The following is a 24,897-nucleotide window of genomic DNA, read 5'->3' as shown; positions in this document are numbered from 1 at the left end:
ATAGGTTATTTAAATCTGCCTTGTTCTTCTATTGCTGCTTAACAAAGAAGTTTCCTTTATTTCTCTATGCCTGTGTTCAGAAAATCATGCATCCAGATGGAGTTACAACAGTGCCCTGCGATTTGGGTGGCCAGACTTACATCTCTAGTGTGATCTTGTAACAGCAAGTGAAAATTCAAGGCTGAGCTATTTGCAGTCAGTGTGTATATTAGCCTGGCTTTCTAAGAAAATAGAGATTACGTGCAACTCCCTCTGTGAATGTCTGTCTTTCACTCTAGCTCTTAATAACTTCTAAACCTCTTGACTAATTCCAATTGCATTTACAAGAGGGGTAGAAGCTTATCTCCAATAAACCCAGCAGTGGGCTGACAGCAGGCAGCCTGAGCAGATGGAGAGATCCTAGCAGAAGCAGTGGCTGCAGCCTGAACTCTTCCTACCACTTTGACACGCGCATTCCTAGGAAACTGGATTTTGCTGGCTCAGTTGCTTACGAAACAGCTTACGTTGTGTGTTGTTGTTTTTTGTTTGTTTGTTTTGACCTTATCTGAAATTAAACTATTACTTCCTTTACGAGTATTTTGAATATGGAGAAAGAGCAAATGTTTAATTTTATTCTTTAACCGCAGCTTCATAATACACTGAAAGTGCATGAGGAGAGAAAAATAAATGAAACCTCAAAACTTCTGTTTGTTGTATTGTTATAAAATACTTAATATATTGTGCTTTCATTATGTTAATTCTCTCTTGTTAAAATGGTTATTTCAACTTGTTTCCTCCATTTTTCTAGCTTTGTCTTGCAACACCAATTCTTCAGAGACCCAGAAGCTTTACGATTCTGGTAGCTTTTGTGAATAGTGGTCATTCCCTGAATGGAGCGTGCTGTATGACAGGATACGAACTGCAGCAGTTCCATTTTTATTTCTCCTCTGTGTTGGTTTTATGTACACAATCTGCTTCTGCTGGTCCCTTTTGCTTACTGGTATCTATTAAACATACCTTCTTGTCTTCTGTTTTCTTCTTTATGGTGGTTTGGTTAATGTTGTATCATCATTTTCCCTCATGTACAAAGTATTTCTCGTGTTTGGAACCTGGAGGAGAAAACACCTACACCCACTTTCTTCCATTAACTGTGGGACAGAAAAGTGCTGACAAGAAATATGTGTTGAGGAGATGTTTGATTTGTGAAGAGAGAATATTACATTTTTGGAAGAAAGTGTATGCACACATACAAAAAAAGAAAAAAAAACAAAACAAAACAAAAAAAAAAAAAACAACCCCACTCTTAGAAAAAGTTTTTCATTTTAGCATTTCTTATTCCCTTTCAATTTTTATAGTTAACACCTTAGATCTTGAAAAGTTTGCAGATTGTTTCTCTCTACAGTAAATTAGAAGGGTATGTTTGTGTCTGTCATCATGTGTGTAGCTTTCTAGCAAAGCTGTAGTGGGAAAATGCACTGATTTTATTCCTGTGCCTGGGAGCAGTGGGCCAGCTCGAGCATGTTGTTTGTACTCACAGCATCCCAGAGCCTGGCCTCAGCTGACCCTGAGGGCTTGACTTGCTGGCTGTGTAGGCCAAAGGGTTGCAGGGCTGTCCTGATGGATCCCAATGGATTGGGGTGATGCTGAGCAGCTTAGCCATGTGCCAGGTCATCAGCCTGCAGGGCTCCTGAGCCTGCTGCTGGGTCAGGGCTTCATGCCCCTGGTAAGCTGCAAGCTGAGCAGAGCAGGCAGCTCTTCAGGCTGGTTAGCAATAGGTGAAGCCCACAAAGGAAGGTCCTTAAGCACAATGTGACGGTGACCTTTGTGTTGACACCAGCCACTTAATGTGCTATCTCGTCTGCAGCTCTAATGGTAAACAGTCAGAGGCCCAGAAGATCATGGCACTTCCTGTGCTCATTCTCACCTGCAGGGTGTCAGTTTATCTCAGGGCTCTGAGATAGGTTGTTTATCTTCTGAGTGAAGTGGCAATCTCTGGTCTTGGGAACTGTTCCTCTGAGCATGTTTGTGCTGTGTCTTGCTCCAAGTAGTGCTGCTGAGTCTGGCAGCTGTCCATGCTGTTGTTGGCTCCAGTGCGGCTGATTGGTCCTGCCCTGTGCTTTGGAACTGTGTGACTCTGAGGGAGCCTGTCTGCACCATCCGATTTCATCCTTTGCTTTGCTGCAGTTTCTTATGCTGCAAAAGCCTCCAGAATTTGGCTGGTATCAAGTGGCTGCCATCTCTGGGCATCTGATCTGGTGGCATTCAGGATGTGTTGTGTTTCATATTTACCTCCTTTCTTCTGCGATGTGATATCCTGCTGGAGGAACAGTCTCAGACTTTGACTTTGTATGGATTTATGTCTGAAAATCCATTCTGTATACTTTACCAGTGACTATTAGGGTGAAGCAAACAAGCAATTCTTGCTTGTTTTCCTGTTCCTTTTGGATCTGCCAATAGTTACAACGTTAGTAGGCTGGTAACCTACTTTTCTTTTACCTTTTGTTTCAAATTTACACAGTTTGAAAAAAATCTAACTTCAAAGGGAGCAGCAATCCAGTTCTAGCTTCAGTTCACAATGGATATTTATCTTAAAATGAAGTGATGACATCTAAATCCAAAGAGTGTGATAGTCTTTTTAGCAAACTGTCAGTTAGCGCTAAATATTTTCACCAGTCATTTCACATTTCCATTAGCTCCTTAAACAGCTGAAAGTTCACAGATGTGAATGAAATCTCGTGTTTATGGCTGTGTTCCCTTCCTTTCAATTTAGGCTATTGCTTTGAAGCTTTATTGTTGTTAAAGGTATAAGTGCTTCCAGGAGGCTGGTTGCTTGTTGTTAGGAAGATCACAGATTTGTTTTCTGTTGTGTGAAAGGTCTTCAGGATGGATCACTGGAAGGGCAGCAGGGTCATACAGGATTTCTGCTTCTGCCTCTCACGTTGGGATCTTTCCTCATGTAGCTTCAATTATCACACTTTAAGACTGACTGTCCTGTTCTTTTCATTGAAATAACTGGGTATTTTACACTGTGATACCAACATTCTTATTGTGAAAGAAGGGTGAAGATTGTGCTTTTTTTCTTCTTTTTGAATTATAGATTTTGTGGTGTTGTAGGCAGAATGTTAACTAAAAATTTAACTTTGAAAGTGCCAGGATAAAACGAAAAGTGGACTATTATATCTGGATGTCCTACCTCAATCTAACATGGAAATCTATTTCTCTTCTAACTATAAAAGGAACTTTCACATGAGCCTTCATTAATATCTATGATACAGGAATTATCCAGTCCTATTTTTTTTTTTTTTTTTTTTTTAAGTTCTTAGGAATCTGGAGAAACCAAAGTGTGATATAAAAGAAAGGAAGTTCTTGTTCTATCTCAAAATTTCTTTGTAGTCAAAGTGACTTTGGGCAAGTAGGCCTGAAAGACTTGGCAGAAATCCTGCCAGGTTACACTAAGGTCTAGATCTCTCCTAGTTTAAAGATTTGTGATAAATGTGTTTTAGACTTTCTAAAATGTTTGTCAGTTGTGCTGAGAAGTTGGTAAAAGTCTGGGGGTATAGCCTTCTAAAGAAAAGCAATAAGGTAATTCTTTTTCCCCCCGCCTTACTGGAAAACCTACTGAACTTCTGGCAATTCAAAATGCCATTCGTTCACATAGTGAGCTGCTCACATCACTGTTGACAAGAGAGGGGGGAAAACCAGTATGTATGGAATGGCACTGTTGGGTTAGCATTTCTTTGATGATAAAGAGAACAGCTCAGGATATGCTGGTAACTTCATAAAAATAAAAGCAAGTGACTTGCCTTTAAACAGATATTTGGGGGTGGTGTTTGGGATGACAGGAGGTATCTTTGCACTTGAACGTTGTTCAGAGGGTTGCAGGAGTTTTGTGTCTTGGTGTTGGTAAGTAGGTCTTCTACAGTATGTGTGGGAAGTCCTCTTTATAGATGTTGTATGCATGAGCCCAAATGTTTTGTGTTAGCCACTCTGAGGTGCCAAAGTCTCTGCTGCCTAAATGTTTCAGTACTCGAGTGGGAGTGTATCAGAATTTCCCTGGAGAGTTCTTCCCCAGCGTTCATCATCATAGCCCTGACTGTTTCATTTCTATTTTGTGAGGATATAAAGAACTTGAGTGCTTGAAATGGTGAATGCTGTGACATGACAGTAAGAAATAATTAAAAACAAAACAAAACAAAACAACCACATTCTTGCTTTGCATCTTGACTGGGCTTTGTATTTTGATGCACTTGTAAATGCTCAGGAAGGCTTCATGATAGCTATTCTTTTCTGGTTGCTTTGTTAGGGATACTAAGCGACAAACCAACTTTGATTAGGAGGCTTTTGCCATTTACAGTTAACATAGACCTACAGAGCTGGGAGCTCTGCGGCAGCCAGAAAACGTTTCTGATTTGCCTGAAAACTTTAAGCCTAACACCTAACATTCTCTAAAAACAACAGTAGCTTTTAATAACAGCAGTAGCAATAACAAAGACTCTTCAATTTTATTTTCTTGCTACTCATTCGCTACATTAAAACAGTAAAACAAGGATAAATTTTTTAAAAATTGAGATGTTTTGCATAAATTATTTCCTAAAAGTACTTGCTGGTTTTTAATGTTGGCACTTCCTGTGGATATTAATGGCTAATTATAATGGAACTGTCAAAGAAAGCAAGATGTGAGCTTCTCAAAAAAGAATACAGTTAAATAGATTTTTCATCTGAAGGCAGTATGTTTTGGCAGATGTAATCTATTCTGGGTATGAACCCACATATGCAAATCGCACAAACACAAAGAGTGGCTTCAGGGCAGTCTGTCATAAAATGAACAAGAGTATTGGGCATCTGGTGGTACACATTAAAAGTTCATCTTCTCCAAGATGTGAAAGCTTGTGTGTAACATAACTGAGTGAGCAGTACTGCATGACTGGGAGGACTGGAGTTATTTCGGAGACTTCTTGGAGGATCGTCTGGTGTTAGCGGTAGAGGCAGTCAGACTGAATGGGGCCTTTATTGCTGTGGTGTTATGAATTACAGTGCTGCATACCATGTTCTACATGAGTAATGGCACGCACAGAGACGGGTTGTGTGCTCTTTTACAGAGCTGTATTTTCCTTACTGACAGTTCTTGTTCAGATCATTGCCATCTCCTTTAACATTCTCTTCTGTTCCCTGTGGTCTCCTGTGCTTGTATCTAGGTTAAGGGATTGGTGGTTTGGGTTTTTTTGGTTTTTTTTTTGTTTTTTTTTGATCTGTTGATTTTTTTTCAGATGGTAAGCATAAAGCAGAAAATTAATTCTATATTCCTTGTCTAACTCACTTTCCCATTGAAAACCGCAATCCGCTCAGCTGATATAGTGACTGTGGTGAGTATGCTGGTATAACACAAGATGCATGGGAAGAGCAATGATATTGTACATCCTACAGCTGTAGGGAGAGTACCTGCCACAAAATACTGAGACCTTAGGGAGTGCATGTTTCAAGGTAACATTGTGCTACCAGTGTCTCCCTGCCTTCTGTTTAGCCCTTGCGTTGGCTGTGGAGCATGCTGACAGCCAGCAGCAACCAAAGCACTCCAGTTCCATCCCTCTGGCTGTAGGCTGAATGGTGTGCTATTGTACCTGTAAACATCTCATGAATTATGGACAGTTTGCAGTCCAAAAGGAATTTGGACTTACCCCATGTATTTCTGCTCACCCAGTCAATCCTGTGCACCTGAGTTTCAAGAGGCAATTCAAATGATTCTTGGTTGCAAAAATACAAATCTATGGCACTTAAAAATAAACATGCTCTTGGGAACGAAATACTAATCTTTTCCAGAAGAATACTTTCTGCATTTCAGAGTGTCAGAGATGAGCAGTGACTTCTCTGCTCCCTCTGCGACTGAATGTCAAAATGAGATTTGGTTAAGTCTGTGCAGAATTGCAGGTCAGCTTGAAGCTGCCCTTAAATAGCAGCTTAATTTTTGTTTAGTGTTTTCAGTGAATAATAGCTTCAAGGAGTTTTGCAAATGGAGCAAGAAAAAAACTGCCTAATATTCTCATATGTGACTGAAGGATAGTTAGAAATTTTCTAAAACTCAGCCTTTTATTACTCCACTTGGCACTTCTATGCAAATGATAGTCACAATATTTTAATATTTCTCCTTAGGAAACTAGACTAGCAAGCCATGTGGAAAAAGCAATTTTTTCCGCATTGTACAGAAATTGTTCAAAGTGGTGTGATATGCCTGCATCTGCCTTTTCAGATGAATCTATACCTTATTTCTTCAGCTTCCCTCCAAATGCTCTTCAAATGCAGTCATTACAAAACCTCCTGCAGTAAAATAAATATGCAATGCTGATTTCATTATGTTAACAGTAGCTTTTGAATGTTTGTTCTTCACTGAAGGGAAAAATAAATAAAGGGAAGACGTTTTCCACTCCAGCTTCTTAATGAGCAGGTGTGCAGGGGAGTCATCTTCTCATAAAGGCTTAATTGTGTATGGATTTCTGTTGCACTATTATAGTAAACCTGATAGTTAAATCCAAGAGACCACCTCTTGTTACAAATCTGAAATGATGACGATTCTTTTGCAAGTGCATCCTGGAGTTAGTTGAGAAGTAATAGCTGTCAGCTTCAAAGTAAACCTTGTAATTAAATTGTCTTGCTTGCCATGTTAGAAATACATTTCCCAATTTTCAACACTCTGTATCTGATATGTTGATGTGAGTGGATTTTATTAAAGCATCTTCTCTCACTGTATTTTGAGCCCTTCTGCTTTCATGAAATCACATGGCTTCCTTAGAGCTTCCCATGTGGGATCTGATAAGAAAGCATTTTATGGTCACAAATCATCTAGGTGAATTACTGTTCAACTGTGCTAGTCTGAATTATGTTTGCCAAGAGAGAGAATGACGTGGGTTATATATCTGTTAAAACCAAAAGGAAGGACTAGAGCAGCTGGGTGGCTGGTCCTAGAGGTCCATGGGGATTTCACTTCTTGACTGAAAGAACAGCAGAGTTAGCTGACACCAAACAGCCCAGAGCTTTACCCAAAGCCCTCTGCATTTTTCTTTTCACTGAATAGTATGGTTACATTCTGTTTAAATATTTCAAGATGTAACCTCTTTAGCCCAGGGATCACAGGACTTGGGGTTGGTGTGGCATGTGAACATCATGCACAGCAGAATTTCCCTTTGCCCAAAGTACTGTGTCTCTGGCTCCTCCACTTCTCCAGGGAGTGATTGTAGCTGAGGGAATCTTACCATCACCCTTTTGATTCTTGCCTTTCTCTGTATTGGTGACAGCGTAGGATTGCAAAAATGCCATCTCCTGACAGTGTTGAAAGATGCCAGTGAGGGTTTTACATTTTTGCATAATCACATGTTGTCCCTACAGTAAGCAAAAGTGAGAATCTGAAACTGAAATTGTGCACATAAACTGTCAAATTTCATCCTTTTTTCCTCCCTGCCCTGAAGCATTTGTCCTTGGACCCTGTGGCTGCTGGGCCATGAGATGCATCATCAGCTCTGACAGGATGGAGCTGACGGAGATGAGTTTCACGGCCATTTGTGCCTCCTAGCTACTCCTGGCTGACACAAAAGCAGATGAACTGTGGGCTGTCACATAAATACAGAGCAGATCCCATAGCCTTTCTTTCCTCATCTGTCACTGGTTCTGTGCTGAGCCTGATGCAGGTTTCCTAATTCTGCCTGTCAGTTTGTGGCTTTGTACAATGGAGCTTACTTGTTAGGAGAGGCATTACAGCATGTCAGCAAAAACATGCCGGGTGAATGGAGCAGCAGAAATATTAACAAGTGGATGTCTGTGGGAAATAAACTAGAAATGAAAATGCTCCAGAAGGACTGGGCATAGAGCAGACACCATCTCAATTTTTTTATTTTTATTTTTTATTTATTTATTTTGGAAAAGCCAATTACACTGATTACCACTCTGTCTTTCTCAGATTTTATAGATAACTAAGCAGTCACAACAATAACTTATTTTTAATGAGGGAAACCAAATATAAGTATGCAGGAATTTTCTGGGCATCTGTAGCAAGGGAGACAGCAGCCTGGAAAGCAGGAGCTCTGCAAGCATACTGCATATAGAACTTCATTTAGCTTACCAGTGCATAGCTGGAAGGATTGAAGAAGGACAAGGATTAAATTATCCTTGGCTGGGATTTGTAAAAGAAAGATTCTCCTTGCAAAGCATTAATGACAGTTTAATATGTAAATTCGCATCTGGTTTTAGTTATCCCATCTTTAAAAGGTCTTTTGAAAACTTGTAGGAGGTATTAAAAAAAAAAACAACACAAAACACAAGAATTATCGGTGCTGAAACAATTTCTGGTAGTGATTTAATGTAGAAAGGATGAGTTATGAGCAGCTTTTATTTTTTACCTGCCAGAGCATTTGTTTTATTGTGTCCTTGTTCAGGTAATTTTAAGGTAGGCCTACAGTCATCCAAAGGCAAACATCTAAAACACGTCAGATAGGTGGCTCTGTCATGTCCACCTGTGTGATGTATTGTCCTCCATCAGCAGCAGAGCAATGTCATGGGCAGGTCAGAAGTGGGATGCTGACTCTTGAAACACTGGAGAAAAATAATCAAGAGAAAACAGAGTGAGAAGATAATTGAAATTACAAGGGATTTGTTGTTTTTGATGTGACATATTTTTGTCATTTAATTCACAAGGGCAAGGTGTCATGCAGAGAAGGTGATAATTCCTTAGGTCCTCTCAGAATGCTTTTCAAAATTCTTGTTTGAAACTTGTTAGGAGGTGGAAGATCTTGAGTACCCGAGTAAGCAATTTGGTTATCTGATGAGGAAAAACTGCATTTTATGTGGATTATGCATGTTCTTTCTGTATGATTTAGATGGGCAAGTTCACTTTGCCTCTAATGATCAGCCTGCAGGCTGGGTGACAGGCAGGGTGCCCGCTAATGAAGTGAGAGCCTTCTGGGAAAGCCTTGTGTGGGAGGGGATATAAGAATTTTGTCTCTCTGTAGAGCTTAAGCTAGTAGCTGAGTGTGTTCAAGAAAATGCTGGAGCGGAGGACTGAAATTTCCACTTTAGCTAAGGAAGGAAAGGCCTGAAATAGGAGGTAAATCCCTGAGGTTCTCCTGAATTTTGGGGGCTGGAAGAGACAGTGCAAGAGCAAACATTGACGAAAAGGGAATTGTTTCCTTAGGTTTCTCCAGGCTTTGAAAGGCAGAAAAGGGAGGAAGCTGCAGGAAGGTGATTTCCTTTGTTTTTTTTCCTATTTGCCTCCCCTCCTTCCCCCCCACCCTAGTCTCCATTCCCATTTAGGCAGACATACAACTACAGTCACTGACTAAAACTAAGTACCTCCACATGCAAAGCTTACTGGATGTAGTTCTTCAAGTCAGTAAATTTCTTTCTCCAGAAAGAAAAGAAATTTATTTCTCCAGAAAGCAGTGAATCTCTTGAGGTGTCCAGATAAAGGCAGACCATGTGCTTGGGCAGTGTTTGTAGCCTGTCTAGCTTTCAGACTAGCTGGGACTCAGGTAATCTCTACAATTCAGACCAACCAGCTAGTACATGTAATGTTCCCTCTGACCTTCAGCTCAAGGAAGCCACTTTTCTTTTTTATTAGCAGATGTACCATAATTAAAATAGATTTTGATTGTCATTTCTTCTTTAAAGCATCAAGAGAATGTGGGAAGAGGGCAATAATGATAGTTGGTCTTATTTCCTAATTTTCAAGCAGAATTTGAGGCAAAGAAGCAAGTAGGAGGAAAAGGTTAAAAAGTGAGGAGAATGTGCAAGAAGGGAGGAGGGAACCTCCTTTTGGTGACAACAGTTGGATGAACAGCATGTTGGATAGCTCTAAGATGTTATAGTGCATGTGCATATATGCCTGTGGATAAAAGCTTGTGCAAACAAAGGTTTCCTGAGCTGTTGGTCAATCTTTTAGCTACTGATGCTTGTTGTTCTTTCTTTTATTCATTTCTTTTCTTTTTCTTTTTTTTTTTTTTTTTTTTTTTTTTTTTTTTTTTTTTTAAGTGTGAAAGAGCTTTTTTAATATTTTTTTTCTGTATCACATCTCTCTAAGTGGAAATCAGTGTGAAAGCTGAGAACATTGCAGGAATTAAATGTTCATTTTCAAAACTTCCAAAGGTTAAACTATGTCTTGAAACATACAGCTGTTTTAAAATATTACTTTAATAAAGCTCATGATTAAGAAATTAAGGAAAACCAGAATCTTGTGTGTGTGGCAGCTAATTCCAAAACTGCTTTAAAGAAAAATGAACGAAGTAATAAAAGATTGCTTTCATGTTTAAAATCTACTTACTCCAGTTGAGGATGTAGGTTTTCTGAGTATTCACTGAAAAGGAGCTGAGGCAATGGTTTCTTTCTCAGAAGTAACACTTGGATAAATCAGAAAATGGGAAATGGCTTAGAGTGAAGGCAGCACTCCTGCCAACTGCTGTATTCTGAATTCCTCTTCTTCCTTGGCATCATATTAAAATGCTCTGCCCACGGACAAGCTTTGCTCAAAGTGGTGGGTTTTGCATGTGATTTTGTATGTATGTTGTCCTGGTACAGTTTAAGGGAATGCTTTGTTAAGAGTGTGGACTGCCTTAATGCAGTGTAGTTCTTGCACACAAGAAGTCCCTGAATCTATTGCTGTATGCAGTCTGTGATCCTTCAGAGTATACTTTTGTGAAGCTCTGACCATGAGGACTTGCATCTGTGTGAGACATTATAAGATATATTTTTCCTCTTCAGGTGCAAAAATACATTGCATTAAAAAATCTCCATCATGTCACTTTAGGAAGACTTATCCCATCCCACATGCTTATTGAGCCAAAAAGAGTCGAGAGGTGAATTTTTGTCTTTGTTAAGACCTCCTGTGCCACTTTTCAAAGGTCATTGATGGAACAGAGCGGTGAGTTCCGGTTTTATACAGTCAATCTAAATAAAGTCTGACCCTTATTTTTGTTTTTTAGGATTGTCTACCTCTGCATCGAGCCAAATTCCTAGACTGGTTGGTGCTGTCTCATGGGATCCCTGTGACTGACAAAGGAGAGCTTGTTGTGGTAGGCGCTTGCATTGATTATCTTGGCAGCATTTATCCTGGGCACACGCAGATGGAGTTTGCAATGCAGCCACTCTTTCTTAGGACTCTTATGCCAACAGGAGCTGGAAAGAAAGCCCATGAGAGAAGGGCTTTATGGAAGCTCTGGAATTGTTGCTGTGTTCTCCCATAAAAATCAAAACCACATAACTTGAACTGCTACAGAGGAGGGAATTTGTTAAAGTTTGTTTTTAATTATGGAGCTCTATGATGAAAAAAGCTGGCTTATTTACCAATTAAATGAAGGAAAAAAGCAAAAATCTGCATTCCGGTTAACTTCCTAGAAAAGTGCAGGGCACAGAGACTTGTTTTTGTGCAGTAACTGTCTTCAAAGCACAGTCTTATTGTCCTGCCTTAAGTAGGCTGATTAGGTTATTGTTTTCATCAAACTCTACATGACAGCCTGCTTTGCTTTCATATACATTCCTTGATTTAGTAGCTTGGTGTTCCACAATACTATGCTTTCAATTTTAACCAGCAGTAATAATCCAAATAAGGAAATATGGTAAGAAAAGAAGTGATTTCTTTCTTGAGTTGGCTATAGATCTATCTGTACTCATGCCATAGCAAACTGTTCATGTATTTGATAAATGCATTTCCAACAAGGAAAAAAAAATGTAGCACACATGCTAATCTCCTTGCCTTCTAGAAGGCAATAAAAATTCTCTGTAAATAATGAAAGTGTCTCCATTTTTATTCTGCTTGAGGTTTAGAAAAGATCATGTAAATATCACTAGCATTGGAACTGCTGCATTATGTTTACCCTCATATGTTGCCATATGTGGAAATTAATGTAAATTTCAGATTTTTCATTTGCCTGAGCTTGTAATTAGATATTCAAGGTTTTCCATTTTCCTGAGAAGTGCCACTTTTACTTGCATGCATCTTTTGGAAATAGTATTGTAAACTCATATACGTGCAGACTAGCAGATTTTTTTTCTCCTTTTCTTTCAAACTGATGGCCTTGTCTTAGCACTCAAACTGTAACAGTGTTCTTGCGTGACTTTTTCTGAGCACAAAAAGAATCTAGTGTGAACAAAGCATAGCCATTTCCTCATTGGCTTGAGCTTATGTATTGACTTTTTATACAAAAAGCTGCATGTTTAACTTGAGTAACATGTCTTAGTGTGAAGAAGTACTGCTTAACTGTAAAGTTTATTGAAATACTTTTCACATAGCATTTTCTTTCCTGCTCACTCTTTTTGTACCAACTGAAAAAAAATATTTTGTCACACTCTTTTTTTACCAGCAGAAAAACAGAAAGGCAAAGAAATAGATAGAATTTATTTTGAACCAGAATGTCTCAGCATCTTCAGTATCCCTTCCTTAAAAAAATAAAATTGAACAAGTCTTCATTGCTTATTGTTATTATTATTTTAAGCAATTGATTTAAAACTTTGACATGAAGAACTGGAAATTATTTCTTGTGTCCCTTACAGTTTGGACTGTAGATTGTGTAACTTCTCCTTTCATAAACTTTCGTCTCACAAGTAATCATTATTTCTGCCCCCCCTACTTATTTTGGGAAGATGTAGTAGAAACTTTTGGTGCATGTATATTACTCTAGTATATTTCTTCAAGTTTCTATAATAAATATATAATGACAAGTTCATACCTGTTTGTCCTGGCAGTCAACGACATCAGACATCTCTCTTGCTTAGATAACTCATTTTGTACTTTGTGACATGTGTTATCCTGTGTAATCTGTATGAAGGGAGTGATTATATCTCCTCCTGATCCATGTGTCAAACAAATAAGCCAGGTTTCCCCAGGTTTCTTCACCAAAATCAACTCTCCATCCTTCTCCGAGGAGAGTCCTATCTGTTCAAGCATGGTGGTCGCCAAACGTGAAGCAACTCTGGACTCTATCAGTCTCTTCTGTGGCAAGTCTGAACAGCTCAGTCTCACTGTGCTCTTCCATAGCTGAAATTTGAGTTGGTTTTGAATATTTCTGCTTCCTGCACACCCTGGAATGGCTCTAAAGGATTACTGGAATGGTGCATATTCTGGCAGAAGTCTGTACTGGAAAATATTTGTGGCATACAGATGATCATGAGGTATTTGTGTGACGAACAAGGACATACCATACATAATTCAGGCTGTTAGTACAAAGCAGAAGAGTGCTGCACTGTGATTATCCTTGTCTAGCAGGCAAAAGCCTGCTGTTTCCTTAGTATGGCAGTGAATATAATGACAGAACTTGCTGAGCTGCAGTAAGGATTGATTTTTCTTCTCTAAGTATCTTGAGAAAAGCTTGTGCATCTCTTCTTTAGAGAAGCTTTCATAGGTGTAGCTCTGTAGCTGACTCCTGCTCATTAGCTGAGAGAGAAGGAACTAATGGTGAAAGCCAGAGTTTGCCAAAAAAAGGCAAACTTCTCTAATAATCTAGCGCTGGTTTGAGATTGTGGAGATTTCTCTTGGAGTTGTTAGTCATCTTGTTAATAATCTTTAAATAGTTCTAATGTTCCATTTTGTTGTGAAGGGAAGCAATCGCAGTGTTTTGGCTTTGCATCAGATGTCATAGCAAAGTTAATGTATTCTAATTTGCTGTCTGTAAGCCCGGTGGCAGCTGAGATCCCTGTAACTGAGTTGGTGTGCCGTGGTTCAGGGATGAGTGTGCAGTGTGGATGATCCAGCTCCAATGACACTTACATCATTTGCATTATTGTTATTATTCTGTTACATTTTGTAGCCAAACTGTGCCTTTGGCTGCTGCAGAGCTCAGCTTGGAAATGTTGAGAGGTGAAATGAAAGTTAGTGAAGATGTGAATATAAACTGCTTACAGGAGTTGGGTTTGTTTTTTTCAGCCTGTGAAAGGAAGAAACAACTGTGCTGCAGAGTGTGACAAACACACTTTGAACAGCCACTAGGTAGGTTTTGTTTAATTATAGTTCCTGAAATAAGAAGTGAAAGTAAACCTATTGACCTTACTCACAGGAAATCTCCTCTCTGATAGCAAAGAAAGGTTTGGAAGGTTTGGAAGCGGACAAAGATTTTTTTCTTTTTTCTTCATTTTGGAAAGTAAAATTTTAGAAAGTATCTTATATTAGCTCACGTGTTCCTTGTTTGCTCTGTAGTTTATATGGCACTGCTGTGGTTTGTGCAAAGTGACAAAGAATGGTCCTAACTAGGCCAGGAATTCTCAGTCTCAAATTAAAAAATAAAATTAATTCTTAGTTCTTAGTATATTGCAATTATTCCAGATAAGCTTAGCATTTGATTGAAATCATCAGTGGTAGGTTACATCTCTGGGCTTTTGTTTCAAACACTGGAAGTCTTTTCCCCTTTCTGTTGCTGTTGTGCTCTTTGGAGAACTTAGTCTTGATTTATAGAAGGTGCAATTGAATAAGCTGTTTTGGAGGTAGTACCATATGCTGAGAAATAAATGGGAAGGTTTTTTTCTCCCCTTTTGTGTATTGTAGAACTGAAATCTGGCTGCAAACGTTTGCTTTTTGAACAGATGTTGTGTATATGCGAAATGAGCTCTCTGAATAGATTATTCCAAGCTATGTGAAACTGGCTGCTTTTCTGTCAAGAGTGGATTTGAAGAGTTGGTGCACTTGGGCATAGCCCAGTTTTTTCCCCTGTGCAGTGAGAAGGGAGTAGAGGTTGCAGACCACTGCAGACACAAAATAGGGAATGCAGGAGGATTCCAATATTTAAATGTGCTGGAATGTACTGGCAGTGTGCAAAGTGAACAAATAGACATAAGTTAAGGCATTTGTCTGCTGTTGTGTATTTTGACCTTCAAAGAGAAGTATTAAGCAATCACTGCAGATCAGTCCTTGTAGAAGTTGACTGTTTCATGCAGAAGGGTCTTGTTGCTGCACGTGAAACTCAGTTGCTGAGCTTTCCACTTTTTTTTTTCTCTTCTTGAATGAGATTCACTGCAGGTGCGCTTGAGAAACTTTCTTGTACCTTCCTAGGCTCAGGGATTGTTCTGGATCTCTAGTTCTATGTTACCTGTTTTTCATTCTCCTGTATTTTTCCAGTGTCCCTCCAAGTGAAATCAGTACAAAAGCTCTCTCCGTGTCGATTCTTAGTGTTACTGAATCTTCATCCCATCCTGAATATCAAGATTTTGAGCTCTTCCTTCTTCTGTCTTCAGCTCTAGTTTGCTTTTTGCATGTCTCCATCCAGTTTTACTTCCCTCTAAAATTATTGAGTTGAAATAGTTGTACAGGATAAGAACTGCCAGTGGGAACAAAGCTGCTGAAGAGCTCTGCATCTCAAAGAAAGGATGTAAGTTTCATACTGTCTTTTCCTTTGCTACTAAGGTAGAAGGCTGATTTATAGCTTGTCTAATAACTTTCCTGTTATTCAGTAGCTCTTCTCATGTCTGTCATAATTTTGAAGTGCTGCTCCATAAAGACTGGAGCTCAGAGATGAGGAAGAGGCAGGTTGATGGCTGAGTCTGTTGCAGAAGCAAACTGAGTGGTGCAAGAGCAGGAGCTGTCTCATGGGCTGTGGAACGAACTTCTCCAGGAACTTGGAGCCCTCTCAAACCTCACCACTTGCTGTTCCAAGCACAACACCCACTTTTCAACCACGCTTTCTTGAACCAAAACACAAAGTCAGTCTCTCCAGAATAAAAACATTTAATTTTGAGAGTTAGTGGAGGATACAGGAGAGAGTACAAACTGTCTGTGACGCAGGATAATTATATTCCTTTATGCACTACATACCACTTTGCCTGCTTTTTCCATCTGCCAACCACTGCTGGTGTCCCAGTATCCCAAGCCTCCTGGTTACTTCAGGTTACAAGCAGGTATTAGAGCAGTCTTCATCAACCAAGCTCAAGTAACTTCTATTGATAGATCTGAATCATGTCCAGCTGGCCACTCAGTGTCAAAGTGCTGTGACCAGTGTGTGGGGGAAGAACTCTCTTCTCTATAGGTTGCGTTCTAACTCTAATGCCATTGCTTTGTGTCCATAATCTTTTTTATGTATTGTGATTATTATTATTATTTTTTAAAGACTTACTCTCCTGTTTTTATCATACACTTTATAAACGGCTAGTTATTTTCATTCATTTGGTAACTGCCATTCAGAAGCCACATGCGGTCAGCTTATGATTTAAATGTCTTAATATCTTGTATTTGAATGGCTCTTCCTGGTCTGTGTGTCCTCTAATCAATACTGTCTTCTGTAGGCCTTTGCTAGCAGTGCTTGGGTTGTTATTTTAAAGTACAGATTAGACTACAGATATGCCTGGGATTAATCAGTTACTGACCTAATTGCTTTGTCATGTTCTCAAACACGCTGTTAATGTGAGTACATGACTTCTCTTATCAGACTTCAGATGATTAAAGCTCATGTAGCATTGCCTTGGCTTATGCCTGTTGTAGTAACAGCTACCTACTCTTCTTTCATAGTAGTGTTTGGTACGGATGAAAGAATCACTGAATATCCCAACTTTTCTTGCATTGTGGTGTCTTCCTACAACAGTCTGCCCCTACCTAAAAGAATTGCGAAGGCCTCCAAGCACCTTTCTTTGAGTTGTGATTCTCTTGCTCTCGTTTGTGCTCACTGCTGTAAGATGTGCTGTCCTTACATTCCCCCTCTACTTAGAGAAAGGCTTGTTCTGCTTCTTTTGGAGAAGCAGCAGCCCTCTGGTCTGTTTCTCTCTCCTGTGTACTTTTAAAGCAGCACTACTCTGCTATTGAATCTGTTTAATTGGTTTCCTGCTAGAAAGAAACAGAAGGGCAGTGTACTCCAATTGATTGAGGCAAACTTCTCTATTAGTTGTCAGTCAAGGTTAACCAGGGATTTCAGAAAATAAAGATGGTACAGATCTGGTGTGATGGTTATTCATTAGTGGGGGTTCTTTTCATTAGTCTTAAAATAGAAATTCAAAGACATTTCAGTGTTCCGTTCCCTCCCTGTAGCAGGTTTTTTTCCTTCCTGTCTAGTTTTAATATTGACCAACTATTTAATCCTAAAAGCACGTAGAGCTTTTAACTCCTAGCCAAGAACTTATTGTCCTCTACAGGGGCGACAGTGATGTGTGTGGGGGAGGGGAAATCTAGAGCCTGTGACAAAGCTTACTCATACAATAGTCTATCTTTAGAAACATTAATAGCCATATTTAAATGAAATTTCTATTACTGGTCTCCTAGATTGCTAGGTACAATAAAGTCAACCAAGAGAGAGCAATCAGATTGAATTTGCTACTAGGAATATCTAAAAACAAACCACAAAAGCTAATTTTAAACAGTGGGTTGCCACTCATGTTGTTTGGTTTAGAACCTCTGGAGCAATTCCTCTCCGTTTCTATTTTAAAATTGGTATGTCAGACCAATGTAGCTGCTGTTTTGCCATCTCCTTAACATAAAACACCATTAAAGTAAAATAGGAAAAAGCAACTATTACAGAACTTACAGAAAAGATTTGTTTTTTAGTACAGTGGTTTTTCTTTAAATAGGACATTATGTCTTGAGCTGGGTGGGTGGCGTATGTCTGTGCAAGTACCATGTAACTTGGCTTGGACTGTGGTAAACGACCTCATCTGTGATCTTCCCAGAAGCTGAAAACAAAAAAGAAAAAGCAGGCTTCTGTGGGTTTTTTCTTGTTTAGTTTGGGAAAGCATGAGTTGAGCATTTTTGATAGTAGGATTATTTCCAATTTCAACACGTGGCATCTGGAAAGTGTAGAATATCTTTAACTACCGTTTTTTAATTTGGCCTTCTTCATAATTTTTTTTTCCAGAAATTTTATTTTACTAAGATTTTTTTCTCTATTTTTAGCATTTAAGTATTAAATGGTTGAGATGATCATTTTTTTAGTGCTGCATGCAAAAGGAAAGATGCTAGAGCAGTCAAATTCTGCTTCAGACATGTTTTCTGACACCCAAATGGTTGAACACAAAATTCAGATATTCTGATGGATGTCCTGATAGGATATACTTTCCATTTTCTGATGGAAAATCCTGATATTCATCCATTTGTTTTCTGAAGCAGTAAATTGAAGATATTTATTAGTCTAGTTTTATAACTTTATTACTATGATTTTAGCTTCTGAAACCTGTGATTCACTACAGCACTCTCCATACAGAGCAACTGACTATCCGCAGAGTTTCTAAACCAGATTTTTTCAGACAGAATGTATGTTCAAGGTATGAGACTTGAGGTGAGTGTTTTATGAAGGGAGGGGAAAGCTCTTTCATGGATATGGTTTCCATGTAACAAACTCACGTGACCTTTCTGTTCATTAGTTGATTGCTTGGATGTATAAGAGGAGCTCATTTCATAAAATAGCTTAGGGAATATATTTTCATGGACATCAATGCTTAAAATATAAATGTTGTTTCTTCATTTTGTTTCTTTCTTTAGGAAGTAAAATGAAAATGCTGTTAATATTAAGTTTCTTTAAAAATCATCAAAACTCATATAAGAAAGCTATTCATCGAACTGGTTGTTCTTAAAGCTTTTCTTTATAAGCCCTTAGGATGATGAGCACAAATGTAAGCTGCCCTAGAAATGTTTTTTCCTCCTTGCCAGAATAAATCTTGTCAAATTTCCCCTGTTCTACGCTGCACGCCAGATCTCTCTGCTGAGAATAAATAAATTTTCTGTCTCTGTGCCCTGCATGCACTCAACAACTAAGCAAACAAGCACTGTAGCCTATGAGAAAGTGTTAGTGTGGTAGCATTTAGTACTCTTCCTGAATGATCACAGACTCATAGGGATTGCAAGGCATCTCTGGAGATAGAGTCCAGCTCCTTGCTAAAGCAGGTTTCCTACAGCAGGTGGATCACACAGGAAAGCGTTCAGGTGAGGAGAGTCTACAACCTCCTGAGCAGCCTGTACCAATGCTCTGTCACACTCAAAGAAGTTCTTTCTTACGTTCAGATGGAACTTCCTGAGATCCAGTCTGTGCCCATTGCCCCTTGTCCTGATGGGCACCACGAAAAGTAGCCTGGCCCCATCCACTTGACTCCTGCCCATTAGATATTAATAAGCATTGATAAGATTTCCGCCTCAGTCTTTTCATCTCCAGGCTGAACAGCCCCAGGTCTCTCAGCCTTTCCTCATACCAGAGATACTACAAGTCCCAGTCATCTTTGAGGCCCTCTGCTGGACTTTATCCAGTTCACTGTCTTTCCAGGACTGAGGAGCCCAGAGGAATCAAAGATGAAGCAAAATGTGTGTGCCATGCTCAGAGCCACAGCCCAGTGCTACTTTTATGAGTATACAGCATGTGATAACGTTCAATGTCTGAAGTGGGCATGACAGAATGATTTAGGTTGGAAGTACGTTCTACAATTATTTGGGGGAGAGGTCTAATATATTCAGGTGTCTTGTACAACATTAAAGGTTAAGAAAGCAAAGTCCTATTGCTTTCCTATCATCCTTACTAAATTAATTAGCTGGCAGTGAGTGCCATTCACAAATGCAGAGACCCCTGTAGCTTTTGTTGTTAAAGTTTTATTATAATTGAGGAAGCAAAAGCTATACTTCAAGCTCCAAAAGCATCTTAACTTACTATGATTAACCACTGAGTAAGAAGAGAAAGCAACATGGGAACTAGAAATGATTAAATCAAAGACCAACACCTATTGATTTTTAAGAGCTGTGCTCAGATTTAGAGAGCTGTGTGGAGAAAAGTCTGCTAGTATTCCTCTGTTCGCATTCTCTAAATCAAAGATTTTTAACTTGTCAGTGCTTCTTATTTAGAAAACTTTAGCTTGGGGAGCCTCAAGTGCAGCATTTCTGCTGTGGTAAACCTGCGTTTTTTCTTTTCTTTTTTTTTTTTCATCCCTTATCTTTTTAATTGTCCCAGTGTGCTGCTACGTCAGCCAACAGGTCTCTGTCTTTCTGCCAGTGCTGTTGCAGTTGTGTTATGCATAGTTTTTCTTTCAACCCACTGGCTTATGTGATGTGGTAGGTACCACCAGATCTCATGCCTGCTGGAGGCATGAGTAAACTGAACTGTTGAGTTACACTGTAAGCTTGTGGCAGAAGAGGTTAGCAGTAGTTTCTTGCTCTCAGTAAACTCAAGTAATGTTCTAATCACTAGACTGTCCTCTTGTGTATGTAGTCACAGTGGCTCAAGCGATTATGGGAGCTTTACCTTGATTGCATTCCTTGAAGGTCTTTCACAACCTGTGCTATGCGACTTGACCATCATTTAGAAGGTAGGAGCATAGACCAATTTAGAGATCTGCCCTGAGTTATAGACAGATCCTTATTATGTTATAAATTCCCTAGCTGTGCTGTTCAATGTGGGTGAGAGATCTGTGTCCAGCCATGTTGTGATTGAATGTCATGTTGGGATCTGATTTGGAGAAAAGTAGGTGAAAGATGTCATTCTGTAATATGCAAAATGAAAGTTGGGGACACACAGTTTATTCACACAATAATTTGTTTGCCAATCTGGAGTGGCTGAGATTCTACCTTAGACAAAAATACTATTAAATTTTGTAGCACTCTACTCAAAGGCAGACCATTTTTCTCCTAGAGAAAAGAGAAAATATTTAATGATCTCAGGAATTTTTAGTTTATTTTTAGTTTTGACTAATCTAATCTATAAGTAATAAGCAATAAACTACGTTAATCTTCCTATAATGAGTTTGTTTTGCCCATGATGGTAATTGGAGACTGATCTCCCTGTCCTTATCTCAACCTTTGAGCCCTTTTTTTTATCATATTTTCTCCCACTGTTCCTTTAGGGGATAAGGGTGATGTGAGAGAGTGGCTTGCTAAAGCTTAGCTGTAAAATCACCACACTCAGTGGGTAGGCGTAAGAAGAAATATTTTTACAAGATGGATTATTCTTATCACATGAGGCATCTGATACTCTTTAACGATGAATTGTTTGGTGAGAGATACGGGAGTTCTCCATTGTGTTTCACTGTTATCCATTTTTCAGTTTGGTGCAATGAAGAGAAAAGGTGAGTAGGTAATACTGTTGATCAGGATAGATCCCGTTTACACAATGTGCTGAGAATTTCTCAGCGTTTCCTCAGATTTTGAGGGGAAAAATAAAGGAAAGAAACAACCCGTCATAATGATCTATAATTCAGCTTAATTGCACTGCTCATACCACTAAGTGTCAGGAGGTGGAATTCCTCCAGAAAATTTGGTGTTTTTTCCCTTGTTGTTTATTATTGGCTGAGGTGCCTTATTATTGAGGTGCCTGATATTAAACAAACATAATCTTTCTTTAAAGATCTCTAAAATTTCCTATTTAGAAAGGCAAATTATGTAGACAATCTATTCTAGAAGTCCTACTTCCTCCAGAACCAACAATTGAGTGAGAGTCTTAGACTGAATTTTCCTAATAGTCCCATTGACTCTACATGCTCCATTGGGTCTTCTGAATTCTTCAGAACACAGGAAGACTTCATGCTAGTCTCTGAGGGTCAGAGCTGAATGACAAGACTGGGAACTTACTGTCAGCACCGGAAGCTGTGAAAATGCTGTCTCATAAATATATGTTTGAAATCTGATTATGAAGTCAGAAGAACAAAGATAGTCGTAGTAAGCTAACCCATCCTCATCCCTCTCTGAAGGCAATTTTCAGCTACAGGCTTACCTGCTTTATGGGACAGTTGCAGCATATATGGGGATATCTCTTACAGCTGGGGTATAAGCTGTTGATAAAACCTAAGTTTCACTTTTAAAATAGAAGTAACAGACAATAAGAGCTTTTGCAGTGTGTATCTTCATTCCTGAGTAATTTGTTCCTTCATCTGAGACATGTAAAGCACAATGGAAGTGCAGTGCTGGGCAATGCACAAAGCAAGCATTTTTTTTTTCCTAATTGCAAGAAAAAAAAAGACAAATTTTGATTTCCTTTTGGTGGAAACAAGGGAATTGCTCAACCAGTCTCTGAGTGTCTCAGTCAGAACTAGCGCTCCACTCCCCTTGCTCATATTCACATACTCTCAGTAATTTCACACAGCTTTAAATGTGGTTTCTAGCTTTAAGCTTCCAAGACTTTTCCCCTCCTTTTTCTTCTATCTGCTGCCAACAGATGATAAAGCCACAGAGCTCAAGCTTGGTGTTATTTGGGCTTTGTGTAAACATAGCTGTTACTTTTCTAGGGGAATCAACTGTGGAAAAGAAAATCCTTGTGGTATGTTAAAGTTCCAAACTGCTCCTTGCTGATTTATTGTTATTGTGGAGACAGCTCAAAGGGAGCACTAATTCATCAGTTCCTTGTAAGCAGAGAGGGGGAAAGAATAGGAGGAAGTGAGGAAAAGGGTGGAGAGGAAAAGAGTTGAGGGAAAGATCGAAATGGGAAAATACTAGGGGTGGGAGGGAAGACAAAGAGAAGCAGTTGTTTTTGACTGGGTGGCTTATGAGTTTCTGGAAAATAATAAAATGATATGTTACCCTAGAGAGCAGTGGAATTGTCTGAAACTTGTTATAACTTCACAAGCTAGGAAATAATTCAGGCATGAGTGACTTCTCCCTGCCAGTTAGTGATAACTGATATAAGATTTAAGGTATTTGAAATGCAGGCACCTATAGGCTACTGACAGCTAGTAGTGGAGCTGTAGTCAGCATAGCCAGCAGCACTGCCAAACTCAGACAACATGGCCAGAAGTAGGCACCTTCATCCTGTAACTGTAATGGGAGCTTAGATAGCCAGAAAACATCAAATATCTTCACTTTACTATGTTAACACTAAACAGCTCTTAACTGCATACTTTTCTGCCTTCCTTGGCTGGTGAGTGCTAGCTGTGTAGCCCTTGGTGTATTTATGGTTTTGAGCTTGAATTATTTTAACAAAGGTGGTAGCTACAAGATGCATAATACTCTGGAAATCTAAACACTAAGTAGCTATCTACTTTCTTTCAGTAGAAGCAAAATCTGAAGATGTTCAGTCAGGAAACTAGTCTAATTGTTTCTGATTTCATCTTCTGATAAACAGAGCCAAGTCAACAGGATGTAACTTTTTCACTCCGAATGTCTCCGGGCTCTTGCCAGCATCTGCTGAAATGCTTATTCATATCACAATTCCTTTTAAGAACAATTATAGTGCTTTTGTTTTAGTCAATTGTCAGTGGAGAAGCAAGCTGGTTTTTGTTGTTGTTGGCTTGTTTGTTTTTTTCCTCTGGACTATTGTTCTTTTGGTCAGGATGCTGATGAATTGTTTCAGTCTGTTTGATCTCAGACAGACTACTGTCACAATTGTGTAATCTTCGTTCTGGTTTGTTTGAATTTGGGAAGAACAGCAACGTGAAGCATCATTCTTCATATGGAGAGAACCTTTATTTCTAAGATTCTGTGGGCAGCTGATTTTCCTATCTCTCAAATACTCAAAGAGCTTAAACGTTTCAACTGTTAATGATTTAACCCCAGGTCTTCCACACTTTGACATGAACTTACTTGTTGCCGTAACAATCATAGATTTTTAACTTGTTCTTGGCTCTGTTATTCAAAGGCAATGGCTCAATGCAGTAGAGAAGCAATAGGAGACAGCTGGGAATTCATGGGCTTTCTTAACGAAGACTCTTAAGGTGAACAGATGAGATGCGCAGGCCCATCTTCTCCAAAGCAGAATGTTTGTGCTGCATTTCTGCCCACCTCAGGTCCAGGTGATGTACCTGTGCTTTACAGGCTTTTCCTATAGTAGGAGAGACTGATTTTCCTGCTCAAGATGGAGCAACGTATCTTTCCCCATACCTTCTTATCTTCCCGCTCCTTCTTTTCTTTCACCACAAGTTTTATTTTTCCTTCAAATTGTTTTATTCAGGCCTACAGGGCCTGAATAACAGCCACTCCCAGTTTATTTCAGGTTGCTGCTGTTGGCAGTGTTTCCAGAAGCCACAGTGGCACTGTAGCTGGTGACAAACACAGGAAGATGCAAGGTCAGAAAACTCTTTGGCTCTGTCACATTGCACACAGTCTACATTTTTCAGTACAGTTGATAGGATCTTGCACTCTGAGGCACTTCTGCGTCTCAGCTTACAGATTATCTTTTGGACAAAAGAGGAGTTTCTGATGTGTCGTCTTTATCAGTTAAAGCTTTTTAAAATTTCTTTTCTTTATTCCTGTTACATCTCTTCCTCTACACCTATCCATTCATTTGATAGGCAACACTTTATATGCGTGAATAGATCTAAAAATTGTCCTTTCTAATACTTTAAAACTTTTCATGGTTTGTGTGGTAACCAAGCCAAGTTGTTAAAATTTTCATTTTATGCCTTCTAACATGATATCTAATTAGTAAGAAAAGGCTGTGTGAGGGAAGAAATCACAGAATCACAGCCAGCCTGTTTAGCAGACTTTTTGAGCTTCCCCTAACTCAATCATGTGTCTTCGAAGCAGTCCAGTACATTTTTGCACTCTTGATGCTATTGTTCAGTGGTACTATTCAGTTTTTCTTGGTCATTGACTTGTATTTTATATTTCATGTATACATTATAGTACGCTTATACGAAAAATGTAGTTACGTACATACCTATTTGTCTGTTTGCCAAGAAGATTAAGCAAACAAACACTGGCTATTCGTGGGGTAGACCTGGATCATTAAAAAGTTCAATTCCATCTCCAATCAGGAGGGAGCCCATTTGTCATATGCTTTACTAGCCAGAAGGTTGAAGCTGCTGACAGAGCTCCAAACTTTTATGTGGTCTATCTCAGGCCCAGGCCATAACATCACTTGAAGATCAGAACAGAGATAGTAAGCTTGATGTTGAAGGTCAACCAATGCAATAGAAGAGTAGAGGTCAGCTCAAGATTTCACAGTACATTGTGCATTGACAAGATTTCCTGTACCCTTATGTGATGAAAAGTTATGTCATGCTATATCATTTGAAGGACAGCTGGTATTCACTGGACTTGCTTAGTTGACTATGGATCAGATTTAAGAGTGTACA

At 39.1% G+C, this 24,897-nt stretch overlaps 1 protein-coding gene across 5 annotated transcripts in view; it reads left to right on the top strand.

The window, feature by feature from the left end:
- Positions 1-24,897, top strand: part of RNF144A (ring finger protein 144A) — a 61,710-nt gene that overhangs the window by 4,657 nt on the left and 32,156 nt on the right. For 4 of the 5 annotated variants that reach the window (XR_008210811.1, XM_052702152.1, XM_052702161.1 and 1 more), the window contains exon 2: positions 10,938-11,027. The exons of the other annotated variant lie outside the window; for it this stretch is intronic. The gene's annotated coding sequence lies outside the window, so the exon portion shown is untranslated. The remainder of the gene's footprint in view (positions 1-10,937; positions 11,028-24,897) is intronic. 5 annotated transcript variants of the gene reach the window in all.

The sequence above is a fragment of the Tympanuchus pallidicinctus genome, unplaced genomic scaffold (genome assembly GCF_026119805.1).
Source record: "Tympanuchus pallidicinctus isolate F22 unplaced genomic scaffold, pur_lepc_1.0 scaffold1, whole genome shotgun sequence".
NCBI classification, from domain to species: Eukaryota; Metazoa; Chordata; class Aves; order Galliformes; family Phasianidae; genus Tympanuchus; species Tympanuchus pallidicinctus.
This window is presented reverse-complemented; position numbering and strand designations above follow the sequence as displayed.